General features: G+C 43.4%; 2 long non-coding RNA genes and 12 other non-coding genes across 21 annotated transcripts in view; all 14 read right to left on the bottom strand.

The window, feature by feature from the left end:
* The window catches only part of LOC121554369, a 48889-nt gene extending 39624 nt beyond the window's left edge, over positions 1–9265 (bottom strand). For 5 of the 7 annotated variants that reach the window (XR_006659836.1, XR_006659835.1, XR_006659834.1 and 2 more), the window contains exons 1-5: positions 9177–9265; positions 8644–8686; positions 8326–8419; positions 8011–8058; positions 7637–7686 (exon numbers count right to left, since the gene is read on the bottom strand). This is a non-coding gene — a long non-coding RNA (uncharacterized LOC121554369). Of the gene's footprint in view, positions 1–2066; positions 2207–2917; positions 2961–3348; positions 3403–4007; positions 4072–4259; positions 4319–4562; positions 4600–5074; positions 5124–7304; positions 7359–7636; positions 7687–8010; positions 8059–8325; positions 8420–8643; positions 8687–9176 lie in introns of those variants that run through there. The other 2 variants (XR_006659831.1, XR_006659833.1) reach the window with 2 other exon arrangements.
* LOC123487697 lies at positions 2278–2353 on the bottom strand. The gene has a single exon (XR_006659855.1). It is a non-coding gene; the product is annotated as a small nucleolar RNA SNORD31 (small nucleolar RNA).
* Positions 3645–3718, bottom strand: LOC123487688. The gene has a single exon (XR_006659846.1). It is a non-coding gene; the product is annotated as a small nucleolar RNA SNORD31 (small nucleolar RNA).
* Positions 4145–4219, bottom strand: LOC123487691. Its single transcript, XR_006659849.1, has one exon. It is a non-coding gene; the product is annotated as a small nucleolar RNA SNORD31 (small nucleolar RNA).
* Positions 4785–4911, bottom strand: LOC123487701. The gene has a single exon (XR_006659859.1). It is a non-coding gene; the product is annotated as a small nucleolar RNA SNORD22 (small nucleolar RNA).
* On the bottom strand, positions 7050–7121 carry LOC123487685. The gene has a single exon (XR_006659843.1). It is a non-coding gene; the product is annotated as a small nucleolar RNA SNORD30 (small nucleolar RNA).
* LOC121554766 lies at positions 7760–7823 on the bottom strand. The gene has a single exon (XR_005997778.1). It is a non-coding gene; the product is annotated as a small nucleolar RNA SNORD29 (small nucleolar RNA).
* Positions 9266–14105: 4840 nt separating the features above from the next.
* On the bottom strand, positions 14106–21293 carry LOC123487682. Of its 2 annotated transcripts, XR_006659839.1 has the most exons (13): positions 21205–21293; positions 20672–20714; positions 20354–20447; positions 20039–20086; positions 19665–19714; positions 19333–19386; positions 17110–17158; positions 16600–16636; positions 16297–16355; positions 16048–16111; positions 15388–15441; positions 14956–14998; positions 14106–14245 (listed from the first exon to the last, which is right to left on the bottom strand). It is a non-coding gene; the product is annotated as an uncharacterized LOC123487682 (long non-coding RNA). The 2 variants fall into 2 exon arrangements; XR_006659840.1 differs by lacking the exon at positions 19333–19386.
* Positions 14317–14391, bottom strand: LOC121554787. The gene has a single exon (XR_005997797.2). It is a non-coding gene; the product is annotated as a small nucleolar RNA SNORD31 (small nucleolar RNA).
* Positions 15685–15758, bottom strand: LOC123487687. The gene has a single exon (XR_006659845.1). It is a non-coding gene; the product is annotated as a small nucleolar RNA SNORD31 (small nucleolar RNA).
* Positions 16184–16258, bottom strand: LOC121554778. The gene has a single exon (XR_005997788.1). It is a non-coding gene; the product is annotated as a small nucleolar RNA SNORD31 (small nucleolar RNA).
* Positions 16820–16946, bottom strand: LOC123487700. Its single transcript, XR_006659858.1, has one exon. It is a non-coding gene; the product is annotated as a small nucleolar RNA SNORD22 (small nucleolar RNA).
* Positions 19082–19153, bottom strand: LOC123487684. Its single transcript, XR_006659842.1, has one exon. It is a non-coding gene; the product is annotated as a small nucleolar RNA SNORD30 (small nucleolar RNA).
* On the bottom strand, positions 19788–19851 carry LOC123487702. The gene has a single exon (XR_006659860.1). It is a non-coding gene; the product is annotated as a small nucleolar RNA SNORD29 (small nucleolar RNA).
* Positions 21294–22217: the final 924 nt, after the last annotated feature.

Below are 22217 nucleotides of genomic sequence, written 5' to 3'. Positions count from 1 at the left end.
TATGAGGGTATGGGGTTTACTCCTTTGTGCAGTCAGTCACTCGCATGAACCTTGTAAGCAATCAAGTTCTCAAGACATGTCACTTTCAAAATACAGAAATCACCCCCATATGATGCATTTTGCCAATACCAAAATATAGGTTTTAGGTGGCACTTTCCTTTAAGGAAATCATGCAGCAGCAGTCAGGTGAAAGGTTATTTGTCATGTCCAAAGTCAGACTGAGACCTTTTTAATGCCACAGAAAATCCCATCCATCGGAGTGATGAAAGGCATTTTATACCAATCATACTTTTTTTATATATATTGTCCCATACACTAATAATCTTAATTCTTGATCAAGCTTCGCCGAACCACTATGGCACAGATTATAGGATTGTGGTGTTTTGCTGCACTAGCCCAATTCACCACAAGAGACATACAGGTATTCTATCCTACTATTGCATACAGAACTGAAGTGCAATTAGAAGAGGATAGATGTAGAAAGTGTGCGCTGATGAGGTTTGAGACGGAAGAGGAAGCGAGACTACGTTTACGTCATTTAATAGACGCTCTTATCCAGAGCGATTTACAAATTAGTGCATTCAATTTATGATAGCCAGTGGGACAACCACCCCATTTTAATGTTTTAATGGGGGGTAAAAGGATTACTTTTTTACTATTCCAGGTATTCCTTAAAGAGGAAAACCACTCGCCGGGTTTTTTTTTTGTATTCCATTAACTCGGTAGACTAGACCAGGGTTCTTCAATTCCGGTCCTGGAGGGCCGAGACACCTCTGTTTTTCATCCTCTCCTTCTAATCAGGGGCTAATTCAGACCTGGGACACCAGGTGAGTGCAATTAACTACCAGGTAGAAATAAAGAACAAGTGTTTCGGCCCTCCAGGACCGGAATTGAAGAACCCTGGACTAGACCCAGCTGCTATAGAGAGCAGTAGTAATGGTATCTTTTTGTAGGCACAAACTCCGCCATGGTTCGATGGACAAATCCTATGGGAAAATTGAGTGTTCGGATCAACACTGAACAAGGTCTGTGGTAAACGCAGGCTTAACTTTTTTTCCCCTTCTAAAATCAGCGTACACCATTTAATTTAAGTATTTGTAATAAAAGCACATGCTATAATGGTCAGGTTTACCATTTCAGAAAATGTGTAATCTAAAAGGCAATTTATTCTTGATCCGAAAATGTTATCGGTGCCGTAAGAACGCAGACCAAACCCAGCACTAAACAATATTAACTGTACAGTATGTTAATTCTAATGTAATGCAGTCCAGGATTAGGCTCAATCTGTGTCCAGGAAACAGGCCCCAAAAACAAATCATTTCATCTCTGTAACCAAAATTGTATACCTTGGAAGTAGTGCAGTCAGAACAAACGCTAAATTAACGTGTAGTGGTCAGAGCCCAAATTGAGCTCCCCACCGCATCACTGCGCGTCTCAAATTGTGTAACAATTCGAGGGCTCATACAGAGCCGCATTGATATGATTCTATATAAACCCAAACTCACTTCCTTGACGACAACTCTGCATGGCTCCGCGATTGTAGTATGAATGCCCTGACTTCGGCAGAGGCCATATCACCGTAAATGCAGCGCCTTTGAAACTGAACTCAGAGCTTGTACAAGCTGGCAAACTATAGCATTGATGTCAATGTGATACACCCAGTTAAATATACCGAAACTTACCTTTTTCCCCCAACATGGAAAAGCGCCTGAGCGAACACCTCATCCACCATTATTGGCAGTATGGATTGCAGCATAAATTAACCGTTATGCCATATATTATCTATACACTGACCCAGCCTGGCGTTGGAGCCTGAACATGCTGCCTACAATAACACCCTTTCAAAAACAAATCAATGGCTTAAAATAAGGAAAATAAGTCTGCTTTCTATAGCCAGTGAAAACGGTCACATCTGCTTTAGAACCACTTAGAATAAATGTGTAAAGATTTGAGATGACAGGAAATGTCATTGTTCAGTATTGAATTCAGCACACCAAATGGCTCATTCAAAATGGCCATATTTACCAAGTCTGATTTCCTACTGCCAAGAAAGAAACAAAAAAGCATCACATTTGTAGATTTATTTATTCAGCAAAACACATAGTCAGGGGTTGAATTGACTTGGCCTGGTTTTCCCAGTTCCAACGAGACTGTCCCACTTCCTTGCTGCCCAAACAGGAGTGCGAGCCGGTGTTCCACACGAGCACTAGAGGGGAAAATAGGGTGAGAATTAAATCCTGGTGACACTGTAGGGACAAGTAGACAAGCTATGAGATGCCTTGATCAGAGGGGGTAACCAATCAGTCAGCTTTACATCAGACTGGGGCGGTAATGAGAACTCATCACGTCAGAGTATGTGGTGTGGAACACATTGCATGGTTCAGTGGGACGTCCAAGAGGACCATGCAACAGTAGCGTACATTAAGAACTTCTTCCTAATATTAAGTTGGGCCCCTTTCCATTATAATACATAGACAGTGTACAAAACAGCAAACACCTGCTCTTGCCATGACAGACTGACCAGGCGAAAGCTTCCCCATTGATGTCTCTTGTTAAACATCAATTAGAGATGAAGAGACATGGATTGTTTATTTGCGCCATTCAGAGGGTGAATGGAGAAGACAAAAGAGCATTTGAACGGGGTACGGTAGGTGCCAGGCACACCGGTTTGTGTCAACTGCAACACTTTTAGGTTTGTCAAGCGCAACAGTTTCTAGCATGTATCAAGAATGGTCCACCACCCAAAGGACAGCCAGCCAACGCCGACCCACAGTTGTGTCATGGGCCAGCATCCCTGTGGAACGCCGACACCTTGTAGAGTCCATGCCCTGACAAATTGAGGCTGTTGAGGGCAAACTCAATATTAGGAATGTGTTCTCTATACTGAGTGCATTATAAAACTGGAACCAGTACACACCTTCCCACTCCACCAGGACAGCAACACTTCAACAGCCAACGAGCTAGAAAAAAAAAACAAGTTTGAAAACCAAATAATCCCAATCTTAGATAACTAGACTACATGCAGAGCATTCTGAAACGAGATCAGCTTTATTTTGTTAAGTCATTGCAGCATCCAGCCAGTGGTCCAGGGTCCGGGGTCAAGCCCCCCACCCAGACACCCTCCCTCCAGGCAGGCAGCCCACCTTACCCCTGAACCAGTAAACAGGCTTGTCAGTGCCTGCCCAACCCACAGGAGGGCCGATGGGAGACGAGACCTTATCCAGCCCAAGAGCACTGGACAGGACTGTCACCTGACTGGAGGTTAGAAATTCGAATTCATCATATACAACATTCCAGAATGCCTCATGTGGAAGGTGGTTTAAGATACGGTCAAAACAAGTCACCCACCTTTCCATAGACTGCAGACACTAGGACCTCAACCAGGTGGGGGGGGGCAGAACACTAGAGGGACAAAGTAGGAGAGCATGAAGTGACATTTAACGAACTAGTGGTCAGACACGGGATCAGTCTACAGCAGTGGAATTCTAACCCTGGGGACCCAAAGCGGTGAACATTTGTTTCTGCCCTAGAACTACACACCTGATCCAACTCAAACCTGTGGTTATTTGAGTCAGGTGTGTAGAACTAGGACAAGAGCCATGTGCACTCCTCGGGGTCCCCAGGACCAGGAAACACTGCTGTAGTGTAGATCAGTTCGTAACCAATCAGTCAGTTTTACATCAGACTGGGGCGGTAATAGGAAATCATCACTTCTACTAGCCCAAACCAGCAGGCAGACAGCACCATTATTCCATTCACATCTATTATTCAGTTTGTCCCCTGGCATCCAAACATGCTTAGTCTTAATACATTTTTCCACCACGCTAGACTGGCTAATGCTAACTACTCATGTTGCGCCTTGCCTTCAGCCAGAGACTGCTGCAACCTTATTGGCTGAACATCAGGAAGTAGCATTGATTGCAGTTGGACGCAGATGACAAATGAAACGGCACCATCTGCCAGCTGGTTGTGCTACACTTCCACACGTAATAACTTAAATTACACACCTTTGACTTCATTTCACAGCAAAGAGTTTCCTTCTAGTGGCCAGTCTAGTACAACAGTTAGGACCTGGAAGAGGAGATTTTAAATCTAAATTAATGTGCTAAAAACAGCAGTACATCAAAGTTGCCCCCCCCATCTCTATAGATCAGTTCGATAACCAATCAGTCAGCTTAACATCAGACTGGGGCGGTAATAGGAAATCATCACTTCTACATTATAAAAAAAGGACAGAAGTTAGGTCAAATCATACACACCTTGAGGTAGTGCAGTAACAAGTGTCTACTAGTGACCAGTCTGGTACCACCGTCAGGTCCTGAAGGGGAGAAGGAATAAACATGACCAGCAGTACATTAAAGACTGCTTTATTGACTGATAGATCAGAGGGGGGGAAACTGATTGTTACATCAGACCAGGGAGGTAATATAATCTAAAATAAAAAGGGAACTGATCCCAGAGCAGCACTATCACCCTGAGAGACTAAATATGGGAAAGTGCTGACCAAGACCCTGTACTACATCAGGTCAAGAATGGAGTTACTTGGACGTTAGAATACTAACCTTCAGACTCCATCCTGCTTCAACTGCATTGATGGTACTGTAAAATAACAGAAACAGGTTAGGGGAGAAATAAACCGACTACGTCCGAGTAGCCCATCCACCCCAGTGATTTGTGCTGCTACTAGCGTTTCGTGAATTACTCTGCATCTACTGAAACCAAAATGGCGGCCATTTTAGATAAACAATGCAGAGCTAACAGCCATTTATGTGTTTTGTCTCTGGTCCCATCAGACAGTTGGTAACCCCAACGAGCCGTCCCCTTGTTGCCCTGGCAACGCCAGTGGGTCCACCTTTGCAGGTTCTGTCGTTGACGCAGGGCGTAAGACGCGTGCGGGTGTCATCACCAGGAGCCAGAGTCACCATGACTACCAAACGTCAACACTTGTTTGCAGTGAGTTTTAACACTAGGCTGGTGGTAATAGCTCGTGGCTAAGGCTCTGGTTAAGATTCATTTCCCATGACATCGCATCTCTAGTCAGTCACTGAACGTCCTCATATTAACCAAAACTCACCTGTCTAGTTGCCATCACGGCTCCCTGCCCAGCCACATACAGAGGAAACCTACCAAGACAAAACGCGTCAGGTTAATGTCTTTGAGGACCAGATCGGTACAAGGAAGGTGTTAGCCGCAACCAGGGGCGGTGTGTTCATTAGGGCGACGCACTGCCAAACGGGAAAAGGAAGGGATTTTTTTTCTAATCAATTATATCACGGCAACAGTAGTTATCAGTGTTCTAATCTAGACGTCTGATCTGCCACTAAATGTCCAATCAGGCTAAAGTCGTGCTTCAAATGCCCCCCCACCTTTTGGGGCGATTTCAGTCAGGTTGAAAATCGCCCCAGAAGTCTCTCATAGACTCTCATGTAAAAAAATTTTTTTTTCAAATATCAGAGCTTTCAATACAATCTCTATGGGTTTCTGAGGGCTTGCACTTACGCGCTTTCGTCATACGTAACATAACCATGAACGTAACTAAGAAAAGAGCGGGTAGCAGCGTCAATCAATTCACGTACTACTATCAAGATGGCTAACGTTCAGTGCAACTCGATTGTCTCTTTGAAAGAAGTTCACATCAAAGACCATTCAAAACGAGCTACTGGAGTGTATGCTAGCGGTCATGAGGGAACATATTGTGGAGGAGGTGAAGTCGGCGAACTTCGTAGCTATCCAAGCTGACGAGACCACGGACGTTTCTACACAGACACAGCTGGTGCTTGTGCTGAGGTACATAGATAGCAACCACAAAGTGCAGGAGCGCTTTTTTGAGTTCCTTCCCATCTCGGAATCAACCTCAGTCTCAATCGCCAGTGTGCTTTTGGAGAGACTGAACGGTATTTTTGCCGACGACGAGAAAGTCAAACTGTGGTGCACTGGCACTGTACCAGGTTCTCATGAGCTACAACCTCCAGGAGACGTTCTCTGACTGTGACTCTGTTGAACATCCTCATAACTACTCCCATGACAACAGCTGAAGCTGAGAGATGTTTCTCAACTTTGACACGAGTTAAGACATTCCTGCGAAATTCAATGGGCCAGGAACGTCTGAATGCACTGGCCATGCTTTCCATGGAGAGGGAACTAGTCCTCAGCATGCCTGATTTCAATGAGAAAGTCATTGACCGCTTTGCTGCATTGAAAGAGAGAAGAGAACAGTTTCAGTACAAGTAATGTAGCCTCTCTCTCTCTTTGTCCCTCCCTGTCTGTCTCTTTAACACACACACGCCCAAATCAGTTCACAGTTGATGTTGTTTAAAATAGTTATTTTTCATAAAAAAAAAGTAAAAAAATAAATAATAATCTGTTCATGTTCATTTTTACAAATCTATACAATTGGCCAGAATATGGTTGTTCATTTTTACAAAGCCATACAGATAGCTGTGTTTACCTTTTCTAGAAATTATTTTCAAATTCTGTTTTCAGGCAAAATGTCTATCACTGTTCATTTTCACAAATATATACAAGAGGGCAGAATATGGAAGTCTATAAAAATTTCTTATTACCAATAACTTGCATCAATGTTTTCAGTAGCCTCTATCAAAAGCTCCTGCTTGCTTGTTGTGAATTATGCTCAGGTGCACATATTTCCAATTCAACCATGAGGCAAAAAATGTGGTAAAAGCTCTTGTTGATCCTGCAATCTGAACAAATACCAAGCTGCTGTATTTTCAGCTGATATTTCATTTGTTTATGGAAATGCATATTGTTTATGCAGTGTTGAGGAATGTGAAAGAACACCCTTGATTATTTTTACTGTGATAACTTATTTTGCTTTTGTAAGCCAACACTTTTGAGATCAGTCAATAAATGCTTCTGGCATTGACTTATATGCTGCCCCTGTCTTCATGTTGTTGCTGGACATATCTTTTTGAAAATGTGTGTAGGTCACCTAAATCATCAGAAAAATTGCCCCCCTGAGAATTTTTTTCAGGAGCCGCCACTGGCCGCAACATATGTAGCCCTTATGACAGGGTTACGTAGTCCTCTGCTGAAGTCAGCTATTCCTTTTCTCAACAGGAGTTCAGACGAACGAGATTCCAAAGAGAATATTCATCATGTTCAGCAGAGGGACAAGATAGCTCAAACTACAAAGGTGTTGCGTTCAGCTAAGTTAAGTTGTGTACATACCAATACTATATTTAAAAAAGGACATCAAACTACACATTGATAATTGGAACTACCACTTTTAGGACAAGTTAAGACACTGGTATTAAAATATCCATTTAGACTGGATGGCTCCTTACATGCATAGCTTAGAGCAGCCCAGAACACCAGCCATCTTGTTTCAGGACAGTCAACTGTAAAACAAAAATGGAGGACGTGTAACTAGACTGCAACAACAGTCAAGCGAGCGTTCTTTACTACGCTGCAGGGTGTCAGGTCATTTAACGTCAACAGGAATTCAGACGAACGAGATTCCAAGAAAGTTTATCATCATGTGGTCGCAGAGAACGATTGTTATTCTGGGAAAGACTTCCCTTTAGTGCAATACTTTTGACCAGGGCCCTTAAAGCTCTATCAAAAGTAGTGTACTATAGAGGGAGCCATTTGAGACCGTTTTAGAACCGCAACTTACCAGTGTGTTTGAGTCCATGTTGCAATTCCACTGACCACAGAGCGCAAACCCTGTAGAATGAAAGGCATAGATTTTATTAGTACGATGCTTAAGAAATCAAACATTACTGCTGCATTAGCTACAGCCACTCAGTAGTTCATGTCGTTTCACATCGGTTCAAAGTGAGCTAAGTTTGTCATCATTGGGACTGTAGCATGTACCGGTAGCCATGGCAACTAAACAGTAATTCCAAGAGGCCATCTTGAATAGTCGGCTAACCAAAAGGGGCTAGTGAAAGAGTCTGCATCCAAAGTCCCACCTAATACCCTTCAAGGTGCATTAAGGGAGATGGGGTAACATTTCAAATGTAGCCAGTGACTTAACATTTCACAAACCTGAATTTTCAGAAAGCACATCAGTGTCATGGTCTGGAATCAGGTATCCTACAGAAGGAATCACAAAATAATGTTAGTTATAGTTTGGCTTCTTTGAGGATAGAATGTTCCTAAATCGAGCCGATCAGAACAAAGAGTAGCTTCACAAAACAATCAGACATATGCTTGTCAATGGATCATCATTTAAAGGCCAGTGAGAGTCATATATAGTGCACTACTACCCCGGGTTATGGTCAAAAGCAGTGCACCATATAGCAGATTTGGTGCCATTGGAACTGCCATGAACACCAGTGAACAAACTCAAATGGAACTCACCAGCACACGCATTCCTATTCCGGAATGGAACTCGAAGTGGAGATTCTGTTCAGATGCCTTGAAGTCACAAAGTCATGTTGCAAACAACGCAGACCTAAGCAAAGGACACATCTACATTAGTGACTTACAAGCCTGTATATTACAAGAGGCTTTGGAACACATAGCAAGGAGGCCATCAGATCAAAGTTAGCATCACCAAAAATCAGACATATGCTTGTCTTTGAGGATCATCATTTAGATACCAAAGTCTCTCTTTAAGGTGAAGGGCTGAGTAGCAGTGCACAGCCAATGTTCCCGCTGGTAAGTCAATGCACTCACATGTCAATGTGTTCTGGACTTCCCTGGCATCTGTCCTGCATTTCTGTTGATCAGGGGGAAAAGTTAGGGAGTTCCATTTTTAAATAGGCAACATGCAGGCATATAGAACACGATATTGGTAGCGTCGCAAATGGCACCTTTTTTCCAATACAGTGTACTACTTTGGACCAGAGCCATGTTAATAAGTACTGCACTATTGAGAATAGCGTACCAGTATGGGAATCAACGAGTAGAAACAGGGGCCAAATGCTACTCAGAATCTGGTAAAGAAGTGTCTTCTTCAAAGGCTGATTCGGTAAGAGAGAGTTCATTTTATCATCACCGTAGCACAGACCTCTAACGTTGGGTTTACTATGAATAATGGTGTACTTACTTCTACTAACTGGCAAGCTAGCCTACTAGCTAACACCAACATGACACGTGGTTAGCTAGTCGCTAACGACAAACACCAAGCTAGCCAGTTATTAAACTAACGTTCGCTTGCATCATTTTATTGCCGCAGAGTGAGTCATTGTACCATGTCAGCAGCTTACCCGAGCGGCACATTCTCTCCCGAGACGTCGGCATCTTGAAAGGAGAAAATTAACAAGTTTACACAGGACGAGCCACAAAAACGCTCTTCTTCTTCTTCTTCTTCTTCTTCTTCGGTAGGGTTTATCGGTGGTTGGCATCCAACGTTATGGCGCATTATCGCCACCTACTGTACTGGAGTGTGGGCCAGAAACAGGGAGAAACTAAATCCTACCTGCCAGCCCCGTTGCTCTTAAAAAGAAAACAAAATATTTGAGATTATATCTAATGACGTTCTACTCAATATACTCTTTAAACCAATGTCCTATATCCCCTTCTCCCTCATACTAGATCTCATCCTCTCTCTTTCCCTTTGATACTGCCCACACTGTAGCAATACATGCTCCACGGTCTCTGTTTCCTGACAATAATCACACTTTCCTGTTGGATGCTTTCCTATCACATTTTATGTCTTATTCAACTGGCTGTCTCCCACCCTCAATCTTGTAAAAAATATCCTCCTCTCTTCTGTCCCTTCCTGCCATCCTCCCCTCCCCGACTTTCCTCTGTACTTGAAATAAATGCTTTCCCTTCTTATCTCTATTCCACTGCTCCTGCCATCTCTGCATGTCTTTTTGCCTCTGCCTTGCTCATTGAAACTTCAACATCAACATCCCCACTACTAAGTGCTTGTTTAGCCTGTTCATCTACTGCCTCGTTCCCCTCCACCCCCACATGGGCTGGGACCCAACTAAATCTTATCTGTATACCCATCTGTTTAATACTGCCATGGGTTTGTAGCACCTCATAAAGCAGGTATTGTCTGCTACGTGAGCTAAAGGACTGGAGACTCATTAACACTGCACATGAATCAGAGCAAATAACTACTCTGTCTTGTTTGCATTCTCATCGACGGGGCTGTAGTGGAACAGGTTGAGAGCTTCAAGTTCCTTGGTGTCCACATCACCAACAAACTATCATGGTCCAAACACACCTAGAAAGTCGTGAAGAGGGCACGACAAAGCCTATTGCCCATCGGGAGAATGAAAAGATTTGGCATGGGTCCTCAGATGCTCAAAAAGTTATACAGCTGCACCATTGAGAGCATCCTGACTGGTTGCATCACCGCCTGGTATGGCAACTGCTCAGCCTCTGACCGCAAGGCACTACAGAGGGTAGTGCGTACGGCCCAGTACATCACTGGGGCCAAGCTTCCTGCCATCCAGGACCTCTATACCAGGCGGTGTCAGAGGAAGGCCCTAAAATGTTTCAAAGACTCCAGCCACCCTAGTCATAGACTGTTCGCTCTGCTACCGCACGGCTAGCGGTACCGGAGCGCCAAGTCTAGGTCCAAAAGGCTTCTTAACAGCTTCTACCCCCAAGCCATAAGACTCCCGAACAGCTAATCAAACGGCTACCCGGACTATTTCTTGGACACTTGTGCTGTACAATTAATCACTGTGGCTAGAAATGCCACAAAATCCACCTTCTTCACAATGAGTGTATCCAGATCACCCGATTGACTTAAAACACTAGCAACTGGTTTCAATGCATTCACCGCCATATCTTCAACACTGTTGCCTCTTTCCCCTTCGACTCTCTTCACCGCCTCCACATAGGAGATCCGCTGCGCAGCCCTGACCCTTGACACCTCGACCTCCTCCACCCTAACAGGGCACTCAAGGAAGTGCAGAGTATGATCCCCACCACAGTTGCAACATTTTCCATTCGCAGATTCTACATTATCATACTTCTCTCGTCTGCAAACATTTGACACATGACCATATCCTTTACAATCTCCACACTGTAATGGTTTGGACACAAATGCTCTCACTGCATACCTCACATATCCAAGCTTCACATGTTCTGGTAGTCACCTCAAACAATAATAACAATCGCACAAAACATAGCTTTCCTGTCCCTAATTAGAAAAAGGTTGAGAAACACTAGTAGGCCAGTCTGGGTACCAGTTTGTGCCATCATGCCACTGCACTGCTTGTCATGCCAAACAACAAACAGAGGGATGACATCACAAACAGAGGGATGACATCACAAACAGAGGGATGACATCACAAACAGAGGGATGACATCACAAACAGAGGGATACTACAAAGCAGGAGAACATTTTTAGAAAGATACCGGTAAGCTTGAAATGGGCGTGGTCTAATTGACTCAACCAAAACGCACATCTAAACTCAGCGTTTTGAATCAACTCAAATCATGTTATTTTGGGTTGTTTATCAAAATTAGCTAACTAACTCATTGATCCTGCTTTGTAGTACACCTCTCAGATCTGTTAGGATGCTACTAGACAGTACCATCATACTGAGTTAGAACTGTTTACAGTGGTTGGTTGGTTGTCTGCCTCACTTCAATGTATCTGTTATTCAATTCACTCACCCCACCATGGTTAGTGTTGGTGTGTAACTATTTATTAAATTCACACCCCACCATGGTTAGTGTGTAACTGTTTGACTTCATGTCTTGAAAAGGTTTTAATTTCATCACTGCAGAATAGTACCATAAAATACAGTTTTCCAGGGAGTTCTAGAAACCAGTTAAAGAAACTCCATCCAACAACTATTTTGGTATTTGCTTAATTAGTCCAATGTTGGAATTGTCGTGTAAATTCACCACTAAGGACTCAAACTCAAAGTAAATGAAGTAATCTTTAATGCGTGGAGTGGTTCACAAACTCAATACAAACTCTAAAGAGGTTCCCTTTCAGTCCTTCTATACTGCTACGCAAACAAGTTATAAGCATGGTTGGTTCCTGTATATGACTGATTTATACCACACAAGGCTTCCCTACCTTGAAACGGAGCTATTGTATCACTCCTAGTTCCCAGAGCAATGTTCTGGGTGTGCTGCCACATTGCTTATGAGGGTATGGGGTTTACTCCTTTGTGCAGTCAGTCACTCGCATGAACCTTGTAAGCAATCAAGTTCTCAAGACATGTCACTTTCAAAATACAGAAATCACCCCCATATGATGCATTTTGCCAATACCAAAATATAGGTTTTAGGTGGCACTTTCCTTTAAGGAAATCATGCAGCAGCAGTCAGGTGAAAGGTTATTTGTCATGTCCAAAGTCAGACTGAGACCTTTTTAATGCCACAGAAAATCCCATCCATCGGAGTGATGAAAGGCATTTTATACCAATCATACTTTTTTATATATATTGTCCCATACACTAATAATCTTAATTCTTGATCAAGCTTCGCCGAACCACTATGGCACAGATTATAGGATTGTGGTGTTTTGCTGCACTAGCCCAATTCACCACAAGAGACATACAGGTATTCTATCCTACTATTGCATACAGAACTGAAGTGCAATTAGAAGAGGATAGATGTAGAAAGTGTGCGCTGATGAGGTTTGAGACGGAAGAGGAAGCGAGACTACGTTTACGTCATTTAATAGACGCTCTTATCCAGAGCGATTTACAAATTAGTGCATTCAATTTATGATAGCCAGTGGGACAACCACCCCATTTTAATGTTTTAATGGGGGGGGGGTAAAAGGATTACTTTTTTACTATTCCAGGTATTCCTTAAAGAGGAAAACCACTCGCCGGGTTTTTTTTTTTTGTATTCCATTAACTCGGTAGACTAGACCAGGGTTCTTCAATTCCGGTCCTGGAGGGCCGAGACACCTCTGTTTTTCATCCTCTCCTTCTAATCAGGGGCTAATTCAGACCTGGGACACCAGGTGAGTGCAATTAACTACCAGGTAGAAATAAAGAACAAGTGTTTCGGCCCTCCAGGACCGGAATTGAAGAACCCTGGACTAGACCCAGCTGCTATAGAGAGCAGTAGTAATGGTATCTTTTTGTAGGCACAAACTCCGCCATGGTTCGATGGACAAATCCTATGGGAAAATTGAGTGTTCGGATCAACACTGAACAAGGTCTGTGGTAAACGCAGGCTTAACTTTTTTCCCCTTCTAAAATCAGCGTACACCATTTAATTTAAGTATTTGTAATAAAAGCACATGCTATAATGGTCAGGTTTACCATTTCAGAAAATGTGTAATCTAAAAGGCAATTTATTCTTGATCCGAAAATGTTATCGGTGCCGTAAGAACGCAGACCAAACCCAGCACTAAACAATATTAACTGTACAGTATGTTAATTCTAATGTAATGCAGTCCAGGATTAGGCTCAATCTGTGTCCAGGAAACAGGCCCCAAAAACAAATCATTTCATCTCTGTAACCAAAATTGTATACCTTGGAAGTAGTGCAGTCAGAACAAACGCTAAATTAACGTGTAGTGGTCAGAGCCCAAATTGAGCTCCCCACCGCATCACTGCGCGTCTCAAATTGTGTAACAATTCGGGAGGGCTCATACAGAGCCGCATTGATATGATTCTATATAAACCCAAACTCACTTCCTTGACGACAACTCTGCATGGCTCCGCGATTGTAGTATGAATGCCCTGACTTCGGCAGAGGCCATATCACCGTAAATGCAGCGCCTTTGAAACTGAACTCAGAGCTTGTACAAGCTGGCAAACTATAGCATTGATGTCAATGTGATACACCCAGTTAAATATACCGAAACTTACCTTTTTCCCCCAACATGGAAAAGCGCCTGAGCGAACACCTCATCCACCATTATTGGCAGTATGGATTGCAGCATAAATTAACCGTTATGCCATATATTATCTATACACTGACCCAGCCTGGCGTTGGAGCCTGAACATGCTGCCTACAATAACACCCTTTCAAAAACAAATCAATGGCTTAAAATAAGGAAAATAAGTCTGCTTTCTATAGCCAGTGAAAACGGTCACATCTGCTTTAGAACCACTTAGAATAAATGTGTAAAGATTTGAGATGACAGGAAATGTCATTGTTCAGTATTGAATTCAGCACACCAAATGGCTCATTCAAAATGGCCATATTTACCAAGTCTGATTTCCTACTGCCAAGAAAGAAACAAAAAAGCATCACATTTGTAGATTTATTTATTCAGCAAAACACATAGTCAGGGGTTGAATTGACTTGGCCTGGTTTTCCCAGTTCCAACGAGACTGTCCCACTTCCTTGCTGCCCAAACAGGAGTGCGAGCCGGTGTTCCACACGAGCACTAGAGGGGAAAATAGGGTGAGAATTAAATCCTGGTGACACTGTAGGGACAAGTAGACAAGCTATGAGATGCCTTGATCAGAGGGGTAACCAATCAGTCAGCTTTACATCAGACTGGGGCGGTAATGAGAACTCATCACGTCAGAGTATGTGGTGTGGAACACATTGCATGGTTCAGTGGGACGTCCAAGAGGACCATGCAACAGTAGCGTACATTAAGAACTTCTTCCTAATATTAAGTTGGGCCCCTTTCCATTATAATACATAGACAGTGTACAAAACAGCAAACACCTGCTCTTGCCATGACAGACTGACCAGGCGAAAGCTTCCCCATTGATGTCTCTTGTTAAACATCAATTAGAGATGAAGAGACATGGATTGTTTATTTGCGCCATTCAGAGGGTGAATGGAGAAGACAAAAGAGCATTTGAACGGGGTACGGTAGGTGCCAGGCACACCGGTTTGTGTCAACTGCAACACTTTTAGGTTTGTCAAGCGCAACAGTTTCTAGCATGTATCAAGAATGGTCCACCACCCAAAGGACAGCCAGCCAACGCCGACCCACAGTTGTGTCATGGGCCAGCATCCCTGTGGAACGCCGACACCTTGTAGAGTCCATGCCCTGACAAATTGAGGCTGTTGAGGGCAAACTCAATATTAGGAATGTGTTCTCTATACTGAGTGCATTATAAAACTGGAACCAGTACACACCTTCCCACTCCACCAGGACAGCAACACTTCAACAGCCAACGAGCTAGAAAAAAAAAACAAGTTTGAAAACCAAATAATCCCAATCTTAGATAACTAGACTACATGCAGAGCATTCTGAAACGAGATCAGCTTTATTTTGTTAAGTCATTGCAGCATCCAGCCAGTGGTCCAGGGTCCGGGGTCAAGCCCCCCCACCCAGACACCCTCCCTCCAGGCAGGCAGCCCACCTTACCCCTGAACCAGTAAACAGGCTTGTCAGTGCCTGCCCAACCCACAGGAGGGCCGATGGGAGACGAGACCTTATCCAGCCCAAGAGCACTGGACAGGACTGTCACCTGACTGGAGGTTAGAAATTCGAATTCATCATATACAACATTCCAGAATGCCTCATGTGGAAGGTGGTTTAAGATACGGTCAAAACAAGTCACCCACCTTTCCATAGACTGCAGACACTAGGACCTCAACCAGGTGGGGGGGGGCAGAACACTAGAGGGACAAAGTAGGAGAGCATGAAGTGACATTTAACGAACTAGTGGTCAGACACGGGATCAGTCTACAGCAGTGGAATTCTAACCCTGGGGACCCAAAGCGGTGAACATTTGTTTCTGCCCCTAGAACTACACACCTGATCCAACTCAAACCTGTGGTTATTTGAGTCAGGTGTGTAGAACTAGGACAAGAGCCATGTGCACTCCTCGGGGTCCCCAGGACCAGGAAACACTGCTGTAGTGTAGATCAGTTCGTAACCAATCAGTCAGTTTTACATCAGACTGGGGCGGTAATAGGAAATCATCACTTCTACTAGCCCAAACCAGCAGGCAGACAGCACCATTATTCCATTCACATCTATTATTCAGTTTGTCCCCTGGCATCCAAACATGCTTAGTCTTAATACATTTTTCCACCACGCTAGACTGGCTAATGCTAACTACTCATGTTGCGCCTTGCCTTCAGCCAGAGACTGCTGCAACCTTATTGGCTGAACATCAGGAAGTAGCATTGATTGCAGTTGGACGCAGATGACAAATGAAACGGCACCATCTGCCAGCTGGTTGTGCTACACTTCCACACGTAATAACTTAAATTACACACCTTTGACTTCATTTCACAGCAAAGAGTTTCCTTCTAGTGGCCAGTCTAGTACAACAGTTAGGACCTGGAAGAGGAGATTTTAAATCTAAATTAATGTGCTAAAAACAGCAGTACATCAAAGTTGCCCCCCCATCTCTATAGATCAGTTCGATAACCAATCAGTCAGCTTAACATCAGACTGGGGCGGTAATAGGAAATCATCACTTCTACATTATAAAAAGGACAGAAGTGAGGTCAAATCATACACACCTTGAGGTAGTGCAGTAACAAGTGTCTACTAGTGACCAGTCTGGTACCACCGTCAGGTCCTGAAGGGGAGAAGGAATAAACATGACCAGCAGTACATTAAAGACTGCTTTATTGTCTGATAGATCAGAGGGGGGGAAACTGATTGTTACATCAGACCAGGGAGGTAATATAATCTAAAATAAAAAGGGAACTGATCCCAGAGCAGCACTATCACCCTGAGAGACTAAATATGGGAAAGTGCTGACCAAGACCCTGTACTACATCAGGTCAAGAATGGAGTTACTTGGACGTTAGAATACTAACCTTCAGACTCCATCCTGCTTCAACTGCATTGATGGTACTGTAAAATAACAGAAACAGGTTAGGGAGAAATAAACCGACTACGTCCGAGTAGCCCATCCACCCCAGTGATTTGTGCTGCTACTAGCGTTCGTGAATTACTCTGCATCTACTGAAACCAAAATGGCGGCCATTTTAGATAAACAATGCAGAGCTAACAGCCATTTATGTGTTTTGTCTCTGGTCCCATCAGACAGTTGGTAACCCCAACGAGCCGTCCCCTTGTTGCCCTGGCAACGCCAGTGGGTCCACCTTTGCAGGTTCTGTCGTTGACGCAGGGCGTAAGACGCGTGCGGGTGTCATCACCAGGAGCCAGAGTCACCATGACTACCAAACGTCAACACTTGTTTGCAGTGAGTTTTAACACTAGGCTGGTGGTAATAGCTCGTGGCTAAGGCTCTGGTTAAGATTCATTTCCCATGACATCGCATCTCTAGTCAGTCACTGAACGTCCTCATATTAACCAAAACTCACCTGTCTAGTTGCCATCACGGCTCCCTGCCCAGCCACATACAGAGGAAACCTACCAAGACAAAACGCGTCAGGTTAATGTCTTTGAGGACCAGATCGGTACAAGGAAGGTGTTAGCCGCAACCAGGGGCGGTGTGTTCATTAGGGCGACGCACTGCCAAACGGGAAAAGGAAGGGATTTTTTCTAATCAATTATATCACGGCAACAGTAGTTATCAGTGTTCTAATCTAGACGTCTGATCTGCCACTAAATGTCCAATCAGGCTAAAGTCGTGCTTCAAATGCCCCCCCACCTTTTGGGGGCGATTTCAGTCAGGTTGAAAATCGCCCCAGAAGTCTCTCATAGACTCTCATGTAAAAAATTTTTTTTCAAATATCAGAGCTTTCAATACAATCTCTATGGGTTTCTGAGGGCTTGCACTTACGCGCTTTCGTCATACGTAACATAACCATGAACGTAACTAAGAAAAGAGCGGGTAGCAGCGTCAATCAATTCACGTACTACTATCAAGATGGCTAACGTTCAGTGCAACTCGATTGTCTCTTTGAAAGAAGTTCACATCAAAGACCATTCAAAACGAGCTACTGGAGTGTATGCTAGCGGTCATGAGGGAACATATTGTGGAGGAGGTGAAGTCGGCGAACTTCGTAGCTATCCAAGCTGACGAGACCACGGACGTTTCTACACAGACACAGCTGGTGCTTGTGCTGAGGTACATAGATAGCAACCACAAAGTGCAGGAGCGCTTTTTTGAGTTCCTTCCCATCTCGGAATCAACCTCAGTCTCAATCGCCAGTGTGCTTTTGGAGAGACTGAACGGTATTTTTGCCGACGACGAGAAAGTCAAACTGTGGTGCACTGGCACTGTACCAGGTTCTCATGAGCTACAACCTCCAGGAGACGTTCTCTGACTGTGACTCTGTTGAACATCCTCATAACTACTCCCATGACAACAGCTGAAGCTGAGAGATGTTTCTCAACTTTGACACGAGTTAAGACATTCCTGCGAAATTCAATGGGCCAGGAACGTCTGAATGCACTGGCCATGCTTTCCATGGAGAGGGAACTAGTCCTCAGCATGCCTGATTTCAATGAGAAAGTCATTGACCGCTTTGCTGCATTGAAAGAGAGAAGAGAACAGTTTCAGTACAAGTAATGTAGCCTCTCTCTCTCTTTGTCCCTCCCTGTCTGTCTCTTTAACACACACACGCCCAAATCAGTTCACAGTTGATGTTGTTTAAAATAGTTATTTTTCATAAAAAAAAAGTAAAAAAATAAATAATAATCTGTTCATGTTCATTTTTACAAATCTATACAATTGGCCAGAATATGGTTGTTCATTTTTACAAAGCCATACAGATAGCTGTGTTTACCTTTTCTAGAAATTATTTTCAAATTCTGTTTTCAGGCAAAATGTCTATCACTGTTCATTTTCACAAATATATACAAGAGGGCAGAATATGGAAGTCTATAAAAATTTCTTATTACCAATAACTTGCATCAATGTTTTCAGTAGCCTCTATCAAAAGCTCCTGCTTGCTTGTTGTGAATTATGCTCAGGTGCACATATTTCCAATTCAACCATGAGGCAAAAAATGTGGTAAAAGCTCTTGTTGATCCTGCAATCTGAACAAATACCAAGCTGCTGTATTTTCAGCTGATATTTCATTTGTTTATGGAAATGCATATTGTTTATGCAGTGTTGAGGAATGTGAAAGAACACCCTTGATTATTTTTACTGTGATAACTTATTTTGCTTTTGTAAGCCAACACTTTTGAGATCAGTCAATAAATGCTTCTGGCATTGACTTATATGCTGCCCCTGTCTTCATGTTGTTGCTGGACATATCTTTTTGAAAATGTGTGTAGGTCACCTAAATCATCAGAAAAATTGCCCCCCTGAGAATTTTTTCAGGAGCCGCCACTGGCCGCAACATATGTAGCCCTTATGACAGGGTTACGTAGTCCCTCTGCTGAAGTCAGCTATTCCTTTTCTCAACAGGAGTTCAGACGAACGAGATTCCAAAGAGAATATTCATCATGTTCAGCAGAGGGACAAGATAGCTCAAACTACAAAGGTGTTGCGTTCAGCTAAGTTAAGTTGTGTACATACTAATACTATATTTAAAAAGGACAAACTACACATTGAAAATTGGAACTACCACTTTTAGGACAAGTTAAGACACTGGTATTAAAATATCCATTTAGACTGGATGGCTCCTTACATGCATAGCTTAGAGCAGCCCAGAACACCAGCCATCTTGTTTCAGGACAGTCAACTGTAAAACAAAAATGGAGGACGTGTAACTAGACTGCAACAACAGTCAAGCGAGCGTTCTTTACTACGCTGCAGGGTGTCAGGTCATTTAACGTCAACAGGAATTCAGACGAACGAGATTCCAAGAAAGTTTATCATCATGTGGTCGCAGAGAACGATTGTTATTCTGGGAAAGACTTCCCTTTAGTGCAATACTTTTGACCAGGGCCCTTAAAGCTCTATCAAAAGTAGTGTACTATAGAGGGAGCCATTTGAGACCGTTTTAGAACCGCAACTTACCAGTGTGTTTGAGTCCATGTTGCAATTCCACTGACCACAGAGCGCAAACCCTGTAGAATGAAAGGCATAGATTTTATTAGTACGATGCTTAAGAAATCAAACATTACTGCTGCATTAGCTACAGCCACTCAGTAGTTCATGTCGTTTCACATCGGTTCAAAGTGAGCTAAGTTTGTCATCATTGGGACTGTAGCATGTACCGGTAGCCATGGCAACTAAACAGTAATTCCAAGAGGCCATCTTGAATAGTCGGCTAACCAAAAGGGGCTAGTGAAAGAGTCTGCATCCAAAGTCCCACCTAATACCCTTCAAGGTGCATTAAGGGAGATGGGGTAACATTTCAAATGTAGCCAGTGACTTAACATTTCACAAACCTGAATTTTCAGAAAGCACATCAGTGTCATGGTCTGGAATCAGGTATCCTACAGAAGGAATCACAAAATAATGTTAGTTATAGTTTGGCTTCTTTGAGGATAGAATGTTCCTAAATCGAGCCGATCAGAACAAAGAGTAGCTTCACAAAACAATCAGACATATGCTTGTCAATGGATCATCATTTAAAGGCCAGTGAGAGTCATATATAGTGCACTACTACCCCGGGTTATGGTCAAAAGCAGTGCACCATATAGCAGATTTGGTGCCATTGGAACTGCCATGAACACCAGTGAACAAACTCAAATGGAACTCACCAGCACACGCATTCCTATTCCGGAATGGAACTCGAAGTGGAGATTCTGTTCAGATGCCTTGAAGTCACAAAGTCATGTTGCAAACAACGCAGACCTAAGCAAAGGACACATCTACATTAGTGACTTACAAGCCTGTATATTACAAGAGGCTTTGGAACACATAGCAAGGAGGCCATCAGATCAAAGTTAGCATCACCAAAAATCAGACATATGCTTGTCTTTGAGGATCATCATTTAGATACCAAAGTCTCTCTTTAAGGTGAAGGGCTGAGTAGCAGTGCACAGCCAATGTTCCCGCTGGTAAGTCAATGCACTCACATGTCAATGTGTTCTGGACTTCCCTGGCATCTGTCCTGCATTTCTGTTGATCAGGGGGAAAAGTTAGGGAGTTCCATTTTTAAATAGGCAACATGCAGGCATATAGAACACGATATTGGTAGCGTCGCAAATGGCACCTTTTTTCCAATACAGTGTACTACTTTGGACCAGAGCCATGTTAATAAGTACTGCACTATTGAGAATAGCGTACCAGTATGGGAATCAACGAGTAGAAACAGGGGCCAAATGCTACTCAGAATCTGGTAAAGAAGTGTCTTCTTCAAAGGCTGATTCGGTAAGAGAGAGTTCATTTTATCATCACCGTAGCACAGACCTCTAACGTTGGGTTTACTATGAATAATGGTGTACTTACTTCTACTAACTGGCAAGCTAGCCTACTAGCTAACACCAACATGACACGTGGTTAGCTAGTCGCTAACGACAAACACCAAGCTAGCCAGTTATTAAACTAACGTTCGCTTGCATCATTTTATTGCCGCAGAGTGAGTCATTGTACCATGTCAGCAGCTTACCCGAGCGGCACATTCTCTCCCGAGACGTCGGCATCTTGAAAGGAGAAAATTAACAAGTTTACACAGGACGAGCCACAAAAACGCTCTTCTTCTTCTTCTTCTTCTTCTTCTTCGGTAGGGTTTATCGGTGGTTGGCATCCAACGTTATGGCGCATTATCGCCACCTACTGTACTGGAGTGTGGGCCAGAAACAGGGAGAAACTAAATCCTACCTGCCAGCCCCGTTGCTCTTAAAAAGAAAACAAAATATTTGAGATTATATCTAATGACGTTCTACTCAATATACTCTTTAAACCAATGTCCTATATCCCCTTCTCCCTCATACTAGATCTCATCCTCTCTCTTTCCCTTTGATACTGCCCACACTGTAGCAATACATGCTCCACGGTCTCTGTTTCCTGACAATAATCACACTTTCCTGTTGGATGCTTTCCTATCACATTTTATGTCTTATTCAACTGGCTGTCTCCCACCCTCAATCTTGTAAAAAATATCCTCCTCTCTTCTGTCCCTTCCTGCCATCCTCCCCTCCCCGACTTTCCTCTGTACTTGAAATAAATGCTTTCCCTTCTTATCTCTATTCCACTGCTCCTGCCATCTCTGCATGTCTTTTTGCCTCTGCCTTGCTCATTGAAACTTCAACATCAACATCCCCACTACTAAGTGCTTGTTTAGCCTGTTCATCTACTGCCTCGTTCCCCTCCACCCCCACATGGGCTGGGACCCAACTAAATCTTATCTGTATACCCATCTGTTTAATACTGCCATGGGTTTGTAGCACCTCATAAAGCAGGTATTGTCTGCTACGTGAGCTAAAGGACTGGAGACTCATTAACACTGCACATGAATCAGAGCAAATAACTACTCTGTCTTGTTTGCATTCTCATCGACGGGGCTGTAGTGGAACAGGTTGAGAGCTTCAAGTTCCTTGGTGTCCACATCACCAACAAACTATCATGGTCCAAACACACCTAGAAAGTCGTGAAGAGGGCACGACAAAGCCTATTGCCCAT

Source organism: Coregonus clupeaformis, unplaced genomic scaffold (genome assembly GCF_020615455.1).
Source record: "Coregonus clupeaformis isolate EN_2021a unplaced genomic scaffold, ASM2061545v1 scaf1809, whole genome shotgun sequence".
Classification (NCBI taxonomy): domain Eukaryota; kingdom Metazoa; phylum Chordata; class Actinopteri; order Salmoniformes; family Salmonidae; genus Coregonus; species Coregonus clupeaformis.
This window is presented reverse-complemented; position numbering and strand designations above follow the sequence as displayed.